The sequence below is a fragment of the Dasypus novemcinctus genome, chromosome 12 (genome assembly GCF_030445035.2).
Source record: "Dasypus novemcinctus isolate mDasNov1 chromosome 12, mDasNov1.1.hap2, whole genome shotgun sequence".
NCBI lineage: Eukaryota > Metazoa > Chordata > Mammalia > Cingulata > Dasypodidae > Dasypus > Dasypus novemcinctus.
The window spans coordinates 11021959-11034790 of NC_080684.1; positions in this window are offsets into that span (position 1 = coordinate 11021959).

The window sequence follows — 12832 nt, forward strand, 5'->3', positions numbered from 1 at the left end:
ATTAGAAACATCCCAAACAATTCTGAACTTGCACACAATATAATTGGCCAATTTGGAGACATTGTTTTGCGCAGTATAATGTGTCTCATACATTTTTCATATGGAGGCAATGCATTTTATGAGACACACAATAAGCATATGGAAATACATGCATTCCCAGGAGGCTACGAGGAGTTGTGGGTGGGAGACCAAGAACTGAACTGTTATGCTGAGATTTGTGAGCTCTGAAACTTGACAAACTTGGAAAAAAACCATTCTAGGCTGGCATTCCAGGGCACTTACGATGCTAATTATAGCTGGTGCACTCCAGTTCTTTCCTTACAGTAATTTCTTTACTGGTTTTAATTAAGTGCTTTTAATGTCTAATAGGAAGGTGGGGGAATAAGAAGGATGAGATTTGCTTTCCAGATAAGTTTTACCTTGCCCTCACTAATTTTATGCCCAATCTGTGCCTTCACTAATCTTTTATATGATTACCTGGATTTCTACCAATTTGTGCCTCTTTATTCTCTTCTTTGACTAATGCTACAAATTAAGGTTCTACTTAAATGTTGTCAAGCTCAATCAATATCCTCTTTTGAGTACTATTAAACTTTTTGTTGATTGACATGTGGTAATATTAAAAATTATTGATGTAGCTTGAACGTCTCATTGTAGAGAATACTGAGGAACCACTGAAATGTGGGGGGAAAAACCTCCAGTGGAGGGTGAGCTCATATTTATATGGACAAGCTTGAGTCTCAGATGTGGAAGGAGCACACTGGCCCATTCATGTCTGCAGAGGCTGAGTCAGCACTTGCTGACCACACTGCTTGGTATAATAACCTCAGGTTAACATTTAAACAGTTAAAGCTGAACATATAGAAATTATTACATTTAATTTGTAACACGTAGTTACCAAAAAGGAGGAAGAAAGCCTTTTTATTCACAAACCCACCCAAGTATATTTTGGGTGCCTTCGTACAGAACGCTCTAGAATTGAATGCAGAAAAGGATGGACTGAAAATGCCCTAAGAAGCTAACTTTCTGATAGGTGAGACAAACATGTATAGATATAAGACCTAAAAAAGTATCCATTCATTTGTTAGTCATTAAGCATTTATTGCCTACCATGTGTCAGGACTGTGAGATATTAAAGATGAAGAGAACACAGCATTACTCTCAAAGGTGTTGATAACTAGGGAAGGAAGTATAGATATGCAAATAAACAATTATAGGAAGAGAGCAACTGCTATAATGTCGTCGTATATATGAAAGGAGCTCTCAGAATTCTGCAAGTTAATTACTGAACTTTGCAAGGGAAGTTAGGCATGGCTTCCTGGAAGAAGTGGTCCCAGTGTAGTTTGAGTCTCTGGTTCCAGATACGCCTCCTTCTCCTGTAGTAGATTGCATGAGTGAGTTAATACACTTCTTCCTTTTGCACACAAGCAAGTTTGAGTTGGATTTCTGTCACTTGCAATCAAAAGAATCCTGTATAATTCAGAGCCAGATGGGGAAGGGGCCTATATATATTGTTGTAAAAGTGTTTGGATGCATAATAAGGAGCCATGGTAGGATACTTGTTTTGTCTTTTAACCAGAAATAGTACTTCATTTACATTATCTTCTTGTACATTTACAAGAGTCTTTTCTATTATGTATTTGAATTTATTTCTACCATATTATTTTGTGTTTTCTGTTTAACATGATAATTTTCATTGCATTTTTCTGCTTTTTACTAGACTGATTAAATTTTCATCATTCCTTGTTCTCTTTCTACTGATTTATAAATTAAACACTATTTGTATTCTTTTGGTGGTTACTCTTATTTTTTAAGATCAATAGTTAAGTCTAAAATTAATTGGGGGAAGAGGATGTGGCTCAAGTGATAAGGCCTCCGCCTACCATGTGGGAGGACCTGGGTTCAATCCCTGGGGCCTCCTGGTGAAAAAGAAGAAGAGAAATTGTGCCTGCACGGCAAGCCAAGTGCCCATGCAGTGAGCCAGGTGCCCGCGCAGCTAGCTGAGTGCCCGTGTGGTGAGCCAGTGCCCATGCAAATGCTCGTGTGGTGAGCCAGTGCCCATGCCATGAGCCAGTGCCTGCGCAGTGAACTGAGTGCCCACACAAGTACCCACATGTCAAGCCAAGCGCCCACATGTCAAGCCAAGCACCCACATGTCAAGCCAAGCGCCCACATGTCAAGCCAAGCGCCCGCATGTCAAGCCAAGTGCCCACATGTCAAGCCAAGCACCCACATGTCAAGCCAAGCACCCACATGTCAAGCCAAGCGCCCGCATGTCAAGCCAAGCGCCCGCATGTCAAGCCAAGCGCCCACATGTCAAGCCAAGCACCCACATGTCAAGCCAAGCGCCCACATGTCAAGCCAAGCGCCTGCATGGTGAGCTGAGTCCCCACATGGTGAGCCAGTGCCCGCGCAAAAAGTCAAATGTTCCGTGCAGTGAGCCAGTGCCTGCGCCAAGTGAGTCACGCAGCAAGATGATGACACAACAAAAGAGAGATGAAGGGGACAGTCAAGGTGAAGAGTGGCAGAGACCAGGAACTCAGGTGGTGCAATTGACAGGGACCCTCTCTCCACTTCAGAGGTTCCCAGCATCGAATCCTGGTGAGTCCTAGAGGAGAAAGATGAAAAGAGAAGACAAAATGAGAGAAATAAGTACAGAAGATCACACAGCGAATGGACACAGCAAAAGCAGTAGGGCACGGGAGGGGGAGGGAAAGAAAAAAAAATTAATTAGGAGGCGTTCCAGCAAGATGGCGTTGGCTTAGGTGGGCATTCCCCAGCTCTCTTGCAAAATCCTTCCCAAGTGAGCTGTTTTGGGAACCCACAAAGCAAGAGGCTTCAGGGCATCGATCTGGAGGGACCTGAACAAAGAGATAAAGAGCCTAAGGGAAAACCATGAGTTTCTTGCCCCGTGGCTGGAAATAGCAGGTGGCTAAGCCCCCCCTCAAGGCAAAAAGCCTCCACAAACCCCCTGACTCCCACCAGCCACGGAGTGGGAGGGAGCATTCTCTGGGATGAAGAGGGTTCTGGCAAAGCGTGGAGAGGGGTTTCCTTTCTGTGCATTTGGTTACTTGAGCCCCCTTTGAACTTTAGGGAGCATACCAGCTGGCACTGAGGTGGTCCCAGGAAGGGGGGAGGGGGAGTCTGCTCGGGCAGCCTGATACACCTAGCCACCCTGGGAGAGAGGAACTTGGGCAGAGAGAGGCGATTGACCAGTCTACCACTGAAAAGTATCAAAATTCCAACTCCCCTAAGGGAAGCAGGTGATAGGAAGCCTCAATAAGGTTTCGAGGGCCAATTTAGGGTCCCCAGGAGGAGGAGGGGTTTAGAAGAGTACCAACAGTGGTTTCTTTATGGTGAGTCTGGGCACCAAGTTCCCCTTTGAATCTCAGAAGGGACCTTGACCAGACGAAGAGGGGAGGAGGGATCCACTCATACAGCCTGCCATGCCCAGCTGTCCTGGGAGAGAAAGCATTAGGACAGAAAGGGGGTGGGGGCAGACAGGAGCCTAATCGGCAGGACTCTGGCCATTGGCAAAGCTTCTAACCTGCCAGAGGGAAAGTGGGCAGAGAAGTGTTCTCAAAGGCTAATCAACATAAGGAGAACGTTTGGCTCGGTGGAGGGATTTTTGCCTTGAATATATGAGGTCCCTGGTTCAATTCCTGGCTCTTAGAAAAGTGATCCACGGGGTTATCAGACATCCAGGACAGGGAACATGTAGACATTCTTTTGTATGAGCTTTTCTTGGATCTCTTATTTTTCTTAAAAAAGGTTCCTTTTTAAAATTTAACTTAGTTTACTCACTAAAACCAGGTTCAAAACCTGAAGAGGGTATGCTGCAGAGTGACTGATGAACACTGTCAGCCTGTGCAGATCCTTAGGGGCTTAAGAGGGAAGACTGTTTTTCCATGTTTTTTTTTTGTTTGTTTGTTTGCTTGTTTGTTTTTTGTTCTTTTTCTTTCCTTTTTTATCCTCTTTCTTCCCCCCTCTTTTTAAAATTAGTTGCTGCTGTTTTCTTTCTTCTTTGTTGTATTTCCCCTTCCTGTGTTTCCTTTTTTCCCCCTTCTGTTTACCAATTTTGTCTATGTACTATTTTTTCCCCTTCCTTCATCTTTCAATTTTCTGCTTTCTGGTGTTCTTACATTCCACCTTTGTTTGGTCTTCAATTTTTCTTGTCTTTATTTCTCTCTCTTTTTTCTCTGTTTCCTTTCTTTTTTTAACTTTCCCCCCCCCATTTGTCTTTTCATTCTTTTTCCCTCTCTTCTCATCATTCTGACCTTTTTATTCATCTTATATATTTTTCTCTATTGGGTTTCTCATCTCATTGTTTGTACTCCACTTTTTTTATTCTTGGTCCCCTGCACTTCTTACTTGAGTTCATTATTCACTTTCCTAGGTCTTACATGGTTTCTCTTTGACATTTTATTATTGTAATTACTATTATCCATTTCTCTTTTTACCTCTTTCTTTTTCTCTAGCCCTAATTTTTTTCCAAGGGAACATAGACAACAGCCTGGAAAGAGAATAAGAGGAATGAAGTGTCAAAATGAAAACTTAACACCCACACAAAAACAACAACAAAATAAAACCTTAGATTAGGAAAAGAAGCTAATCAACTGAAAAACACATCAAGATAATTTTATACCTTGACACCAACAAAAAATTACAACCCATACTAAGAAACAGGAAGACATGGTCCAGTCCAAAGAACCAACTAAGAAATATAAAGAGCGGCAGAACATGGAACAATTAACCAGAGATGTCCAAACAAATATGAATTAACTTAATGAAGTGAAGGGAAAGATTAAAGATATTAAGACAATACTGGAAGAACATACTGAAGAAATTGTAAACATACATAAAAAGATAACAGATATGATGGTGATGGAGGGCACAATACAAGAAATAAAAAATACACTGGAAGCACATAACAGCAGGGGAAAGAACCAGCAGTGTGTAAGACAGTACAGCTGAAATCGAAGAGAGAGTAGAACAAATAGATAGAAAGATAGAAAAAACCCAGCAGGGACTCAGGGATTTGAATGACAGCATGAAATGCACAAACATATGCATTATAGACACCCCAGAGGAATAAGAGAAGGGAAAGGGGTAGGAAGGTGTTTTGGAAGAAATAATGGCTGGAAACTTCCCAACCCTATTGAAGGACATGGACGGACTTGTCCAGGAAGTACAGCATACTTCAAACAGTATAAATCCTAACAGACCTACTCCAAGACATATACTTGTCAAATTTTCCAATACTCAAGACAAAGAGAGAATACTGAAAGCAGCAAGAGAAAAGAGAACTATCACACACTAGGGAAGCTTGATACTATTAAGTGCTGATTTCTCATCTGAAACCATGGAGGCAAGAAGGCAGCAGTATGACATAGACAAGGTGCTAAAAGAAAAAACCTCCAGCCAAGAATTCTCTATCCAGCAAAACTAGTATTCAAAACTGAGGGATAGTACAAAGTTTTCACAGATAAACAGAAATTAAGAGAGTATGTCAATAAGAAACTGCTTCCAGAAATACTAAAGGGAGTTCTGCAGTTTGAAAGGAAAAGAACAGGAGAGAAGAGTTGATGAGATTGTAAGAACAACTAAAAAGATAAGAGAAATAAGAACAACATAAAGCATACATAAACCTAAAGAAAATATGGCTAATGTAAGTAATTCCTTGATAATAATAACACTGAATGTTAATGGATTAAACTCACCAGTCAAGAGACACAGATTGGCAGAATAGATAAGGAAATCTGACCCATCTGTATGCTGTCTACAAGAAACCCACCTAAGACCAAGGGTTGCAAGGAGGCTGAAAGTGAATGGTTGGAAAACAATTCTATAAGCAAACAATAACTAAAAAAGGGTGAGAGTAGCTCTACTAATATCAAACAAAATAGACTTTAAATGCAAAACTATTGTAAGAGACAAAAATGGACATTATATATTAATAAAAGGGATCTATGAAGAAGAAAAAACAATCATAAACATTTATGCACATAACCAGGGTGCCCAAAATACATGAGATAAACACTGGAAAAACTAAGTGGAGAAATAAATGCCCCTACAATTATATTGGGGGACTTTAATACATCATTATCACCATTAGACAGAACATCTAGACAGAGAACAAATGAAGAAAAAAGACTTTGAATAATACATTAAAGGATCTGTACCTAATAGACATATACAGAACACTATACCCAAATACAGAGTGGTATATATTTTTCTTAAGTGTAGGATATACCACATGCTAGGTCACAGAACAATTCTCAGTGAATTAAAAAATATTGAAGTTATACAATGTAATTTCTCTGATCACAGTGGAATGAAGCTGGAAATGAGTAAGGGAAAAAGATAGGCACAAAGATATGGAAGTTGAACAACACACTTTTGGACAAATAGTGGGTCAAGGAGAAAATCACAAAAGAAATCAGTAACTATCTTGAGATGAATGAAAATGACAACACAAAATATCAAAACCTATGGGATGCAGAAAAAGCTGTACTGAGTGGAAAATTCATAGCCATACATGTGTTAATTTAAAAAAGAAGAAAGAGCTAAAATCAAAGACTTAATTGCACCTAATTCTGGAGGAATTAGAGGAAGAATAACAAACTAACCCCAAATGAAGTAGAAAGAAGGAAATAACAAAGATTAGAGCAGAACTAAATGAAACTGAAAATCAGAAATCATGAGAAGAAATACAACCAAAAGCTGGATCTTCATAAGATCAATAAAATTGGCAAACCCTTAGATAGACTAACAAAGAAAAAAAGAGAGAAGAGGCAAATATGTGAAATATGAAATGAGGAAGGAGATATCACCACTGACCCCACAGAAATCGAGTATTGTAAGAGGATATTTTGAAAAATTATATGCCAACAACATGGATAATTTAGAGGAAATGGACAAATTCCTAGAAACACACAAGCAGTCCACATTGATGAAAGAAGAAATTGATGAACTCAACAGACCAATCACAAGTAATGAGGTAGAATTAGACATCAAAAACCTTCCAACTAAGAAGAGCCCAGGAGCAGATGACTTCTGTATCGGTTTGATGCTTGGAGTTTTGATGTTGGAGTTGGATGCTGAAGTCTTAAACTAGAACCCTGGGGAAAGAGACAGAGCCATTTGCCAGATAGTCTACAGCTGACACTGTGGAGAGAGGCAAACCTAGAGAATCTCGTAGTCTACATCTGGCCTTGTGGAGAAAACAGAGGAGCTGAGCCCAGAGGAGCCCAGGAAGCCTGAACCCTGGCAGACATCGGCAGCCATCTTGCTCCAACACATGGAAATAGACTTCAGTGAGGAAGTACCAGGCTTGATGGCCTGGTAACTGTAAGCTCCTACTCCAAATAAATACCCTTTATAAAAACCAACCCATGTCTGGTATTTTGCATCAGCACCCCTTTGGCTGAGTAATACAGCTTCACAGGTGAATTCTACCAAATATTCCAGAAAGAACTAATACCAGTTCTGCTTAAATTCATCCAAAAATGTTGAAGTGGAGGGAACATTGCCTAATTCATTTTTTGATGCCAGCATCACCCTAATACGAAAGCCCAACAAGGATGCCACAAGAAAGGAAAACTATAGACAATCTCTCTAATGAACCTAGATGCTAAATCCTCAAGAAAATACTTGCTACTTGCGTTCAGCAACACACCAAACAAATCACACACCACGACCAAGTGGGGCTCACCCTTGTGTGCAAGGGCGGCTCAACATGGGAAAACCAATCAAAGTGATACACCACATTGACAGACTGGAAGGAAAATCACACCATCTTCTCTACACATGCAGGAAAAGCATTTGACAAGATACAGCACCTTTTCCTGATAGAAACACTACCAATGATAGAAATAGAAGGAAACTTCCTCGCCATGAACTTGCTCGCCATGATCAAGGGTATATATGACAAACCCACAGCTAACATCATATTCAACGGAGAAATCTTAAAAGCTTTCCCTCTAAGATTGGGAACAAGACAAGGATGTTCACTTACGCTGCTCCTCTTTAGCACGGTGTTAGAAGTACTTGCTGGAGCACGAAGAGAAGAAGATATAAAAGGCATCCAAATTGGAAAGGAAGAAGTAAAAATTTCACTATTTGCAGATGACATGATCCTATACACAGAAAACCCCAAGAAATCTACAACAAAACTCCTCGAGCTTATAAATGTGTTCAGTAAAGTCACAGGTTTTAAGATCGATGTGCAGAAATCAGTCACGTCTGTACGCTAATAATGAGCGATCTGAGGAGGAAGTCAAGAAAAAAAATCCCATTTCGATAGCAACTAAAAGAATCAAATACCTAGGAATAAATTTAACTAAATATGTAACTGACTTATATGCAGAAAACTACACACCACTGTTAAAGGAAATCCAAGAAGACTTAAATAAATGGAAAAATATTCCCTATTCATGGAGAGGAAGACTAAACATCATTAAGAAGTCTATCCTACCCAAAGTGATCTGCAGATTTAATGCAATCCCAATGAAAATCACCACAGCATTTTTTACTGAATTGGAAAAACTAAATATGAACTTTATTTGGAAGGGCAAGAGGGCTCAAACAGCCAAAGATACACTGAAAAAGAAAAATGAAATCAGAGGAATCACACTACTTGACTTTAAAAATACTACAAAGCTACAGTGTTAAAAACTGCATGGTGGGAAGCAGATGTGGCTCAACTGATAGAGTGTTCACTTACCATATGGAGGGTTCAGGGTTCAAATCCAGGACCTCCTGACCCATCTGGTGAGCCGGCCCATGAGCAGTGCTACTGCACACAAGGAGTGCCATGCCACACAGGGACATCTCCGCATAGGTGTGCCCCACATGCAAGGAGTGCGCCCCACAAGGAAAGCTGCCCCATGTGAAAAAAGTGCAGCCCTTCCAGGAGTGGCGCCACACACACAGAGAGCTGGTGCAGCAAGATGACACAACAAAAAAGAGACACAATTTCCAGTGCTGCCTGGCGATGCAAGCAAATGCAGAAAAACACATAGCGAATGAACACAGAGAGCAGACAATGAGGGGGAAGAGGAATGAAATAAATAAAATAAATCTTAAAAAAAAACCCTGCATGGTATTGGCACAAGAACAGACATACTGACCAATGGAATTGAATTGAGAGTTCTGATATAGATTCTCACATATACAGTCAACTGATATGCGACAAGGCCACCAAGCCCATTTGACTGGGAGAAAATTACCTCTTTAACAAATGGTGCTTGAAGAACTAGATATCCATATCCAGAAGAATGAGAGAGGAACACCATCTCATACTTCATACAAAAATCAACTCAGGATGGATCAAAGATAAAAATACAAGAGCCAAGATCATAAAGATTTTGGAAGGTCCTGTAGGGTAGCATCTACAGGATCTTGTACTGGGAAATGGTTTCATGAACCTCACACTCAAAATACAAGCAGTGAAAGAAAAAAAAGGTAAATGGGACCTCCTCAAAATTAAAACTTTTGCACCTCAAAAGAGTTTGTCAAGAAAGTGAAAAGGCAGCCTACTTAATGGGAGAAAATATTTGGTAACCATATATCTGAGAGGTGCCTAATAGCTTGCATATATAAAGAAGTCCTACACCTCAAAAATAAAAAGACAACTCATTTAAAAAAACGGGCAAGTTATTTAAATAGACACTTCTCTAAAGAAGAAATACGAATGGCTAAAAAGCACACAAAAAGATGCTCAGTATCACTAGCTATTCGGGAAATGCAAATCAAAACTACAATGGGATACCATCTTACACCCATTAGACTGGCAGCTATTAAAGAAACAGAGGACTGAAAGTGTTAGAGAGGATGTGGAATGGTCCAGCTGTTGTGGAGAACAGTTAGACAGTTCCTCAAAAAACTAACTATAGAACTGCCATATGATCCAGCAATTCCACTGCTGGGTATATACACAGAAGAATTGAAAGCAAGGACATGAACAGATACATGCACACCAATATTCATAGTTGCATTATTCACTATTGCCAAAGTTGGAATCAACCCAAATGCCCTTCAACAGATGTAAGAATAAACAAATTGTAGTAGATGCTTACAATGGAATATTACTTAGCTGTAAGAAGGAATACAGTATCATCACACGGGATAACATGAATGAATCTTGATGATCTTAGGTTGAGTGAAGCAAGCCAGGCACTGAAGGACAAATATTATATGACCTCACTGATAGGAATTAAGCAAATTGAGCAGACTCACAGAGCTAGAGTGTGGAAGATAGTTTTACAGGAAATAGAAAGGGAGAAGAATGCTGTGAGCCAATGCCCATATGGGTAAAATCTATGATAAGGTGGAAGTCTGTAGTTATGCAGTGGATGGGCGTGACAATGGTACAGTGATACTGTTGGGCTAGATGGTGCAGTTATGTCAGGGGGATAGGGTGTAGAAGGGGGGTTGGACTGTCCATGGTACTGGGGGGAGGGTTGGGGAAGAGAGCAGGTGAACACTGGAGATTGGTTGGTATGTGGTTGAAACTACAATGTTGGGAATTCTCTTTTGGCAATAGGGCAAAATAGGATTACTGGTTTAGGGTATTGGATGAGCGGGGCATTTAGGCAAGGCATACCTGGGCAGGCTTCTAGGGGAGTGTGTGAGTGTTCATCTTACATAGTGTGTTATATCAGTTGGTGGAGGCCCACATAATGAGCAGGAAGGTTTTGGACTCCCATCCTGGGGAGGGTTTGCTATGTTCTCAAATAGAAAAGCAGGAGTCTCTGGAGAGCACAGGTGGTGCCCAGACCAGTGTGTCAAGTGCTCAGTGTTGTTACAAGTAACTATGACTCTGGTCTTGCAAAGAGTGAAGCCTGGTGGTTGTCGTGGATCCAGAGGGAAGGGGGCCCTACTTTGGGGTTTGTGTTCCCCAATGTGACAGAATTGGATTCAGTTGTGGTTCCCCTACACATGGCTCTTCAGTCCCTTCTATTTGAACCTATAGTGTGTGTCCAAGAGACTTGAATCTTTGGGCTGTCCATGTGCCAGCTGGATCCTGAGCCTTAATGAAGTTGCAACACCTACTCTCCAGTTTATTGGGTTCACCTAGGATAGCTAACAAGGAGGTGGTTCCACACCAAGGAGCCAAGAGAGTCTACAACTGCAAGCAAGAGAGTCCCATCCATCAGCCTTATGACACTGAAGCCCCCTCTCAATCAGAGGTGGGGGGGCATACCTATCCCAGAATCCTCAGGACTGGGGAATGAACTATGGACTAGAGTGGACTTGCTGGCATTCTACTAAAGACTTATTGTGCTTCTAGCAATGGAAGAACATATCCTTGATGTAGAGGTAGTGGCCACTGGAGGTTCTGAGGTCAGGGAGAGGGAAAACGTGTAATATAGGGGCATTTTGGGGGCTTAGGAATTATCCTGAACGACATTGCAATGACAGATACAGGCCATTATTTATCTTGTCATAACCTACAGAATTGGGTGGGAGAGAGTAAAAACTACAACGTAAACTATAACGAATGCTTAGCAGCAATGCTCCAAAATGTGTTCATCAGTTGCAACAATTGTACCACACTAATGGAGGATGTTAATGCGGGGAAATGTGGGTGGTGTGGGGAGCGGGGCATATGGGAATCCCCTATATTTTTTATGTAACATTTATGTATTCTAAATGTCTTTTAAAAATTAAAAAAATAAAATTAATTAGTATTTCCAGCTTTCTTCTCACTAGTACAGGAACTTTAATACTTTAATTTCAATCACCACTCCCTGCCATACCCAAAGTATTGTTTGGCCTTGTTTTTGCCATGTTCCCCCATTAGTAATTATTATTGTTATTGTATTTAAAGTCTATACTTGTGTGTATTTGCTATGTGTTTAAAAATTTCATTGCTTGCTAATTTGTCTTTTGCCCATCACTTTCTTTTGGACTAATTTCTTTCATTTTGACGTATACATGTATTTTTAAAATTTTAATTAAAAATTTGTTTTATTTTTAAAGAAGCTTTAGATTACATAAATGTTACATAAAAAATGTAAGAGATCCCCATATACCCCACTCCCTTCCCCTCCCACACTTTCCCACATTAACAACATCCTTCATTAGTGTGGTACATTTAGCAGTTATTTCAGCTATCTGGTGTAGAAAACTCTTTCAGCCTTTGTCTGGAATCAACTCTATTTTGGTCTGAGATTTGAGAGCTAATTTGGTTTGTGCAGGATTCTGGGTTGACAGCTGTACTGGATTTTATCTAGACTCATTCATCCTCCACCTGTCTACCCCTTGCTCACTTTCCAAAAAGCTGACCTATGTAGACTGAATAGACAGGCTCTTTGGCTGCTAATTGGGAAAAGCAATGGGAGAGCCTGGCAGGAGATAGGTTGGAGGAAGGAGAATGAGGAGATTTATTTCCTCCAGTCCTGTCTGCCGATGCATTGTAAGTTGGCTGCTTCCCTTGACTAAAGGCCTGAAATAACATTCCTTGGCCTTCCCCATCAACCTTCTTCAGGTTACAGTGACTGCTCTTCCCTGTTGTTTCTTCAGGCTTAGGACTCATAATATTTCCAGCTGTTACTAATCCTGGAGAACTATATCATCTGTGGTAGTCTGAGTTCTTTGTGGATCCCAGAAAATTCTGTTCTTAAATTGGTGCATTCCTGTGGGTGTGAACCTATTATGAACTGCTGGTAAGTTCAGATTCATTAAAGGACTGTTCAATTAGATTATCCAGTAAGGCATGGCCCAGGGTGGGTCTTAACCCTTTTACTAGAGCCCTTTATAAACAGGATGGATATACAGAGTAAAAGGCCACAGGCACAGAGAGAGAAAGTCCCAGAAGCTGAGAGAG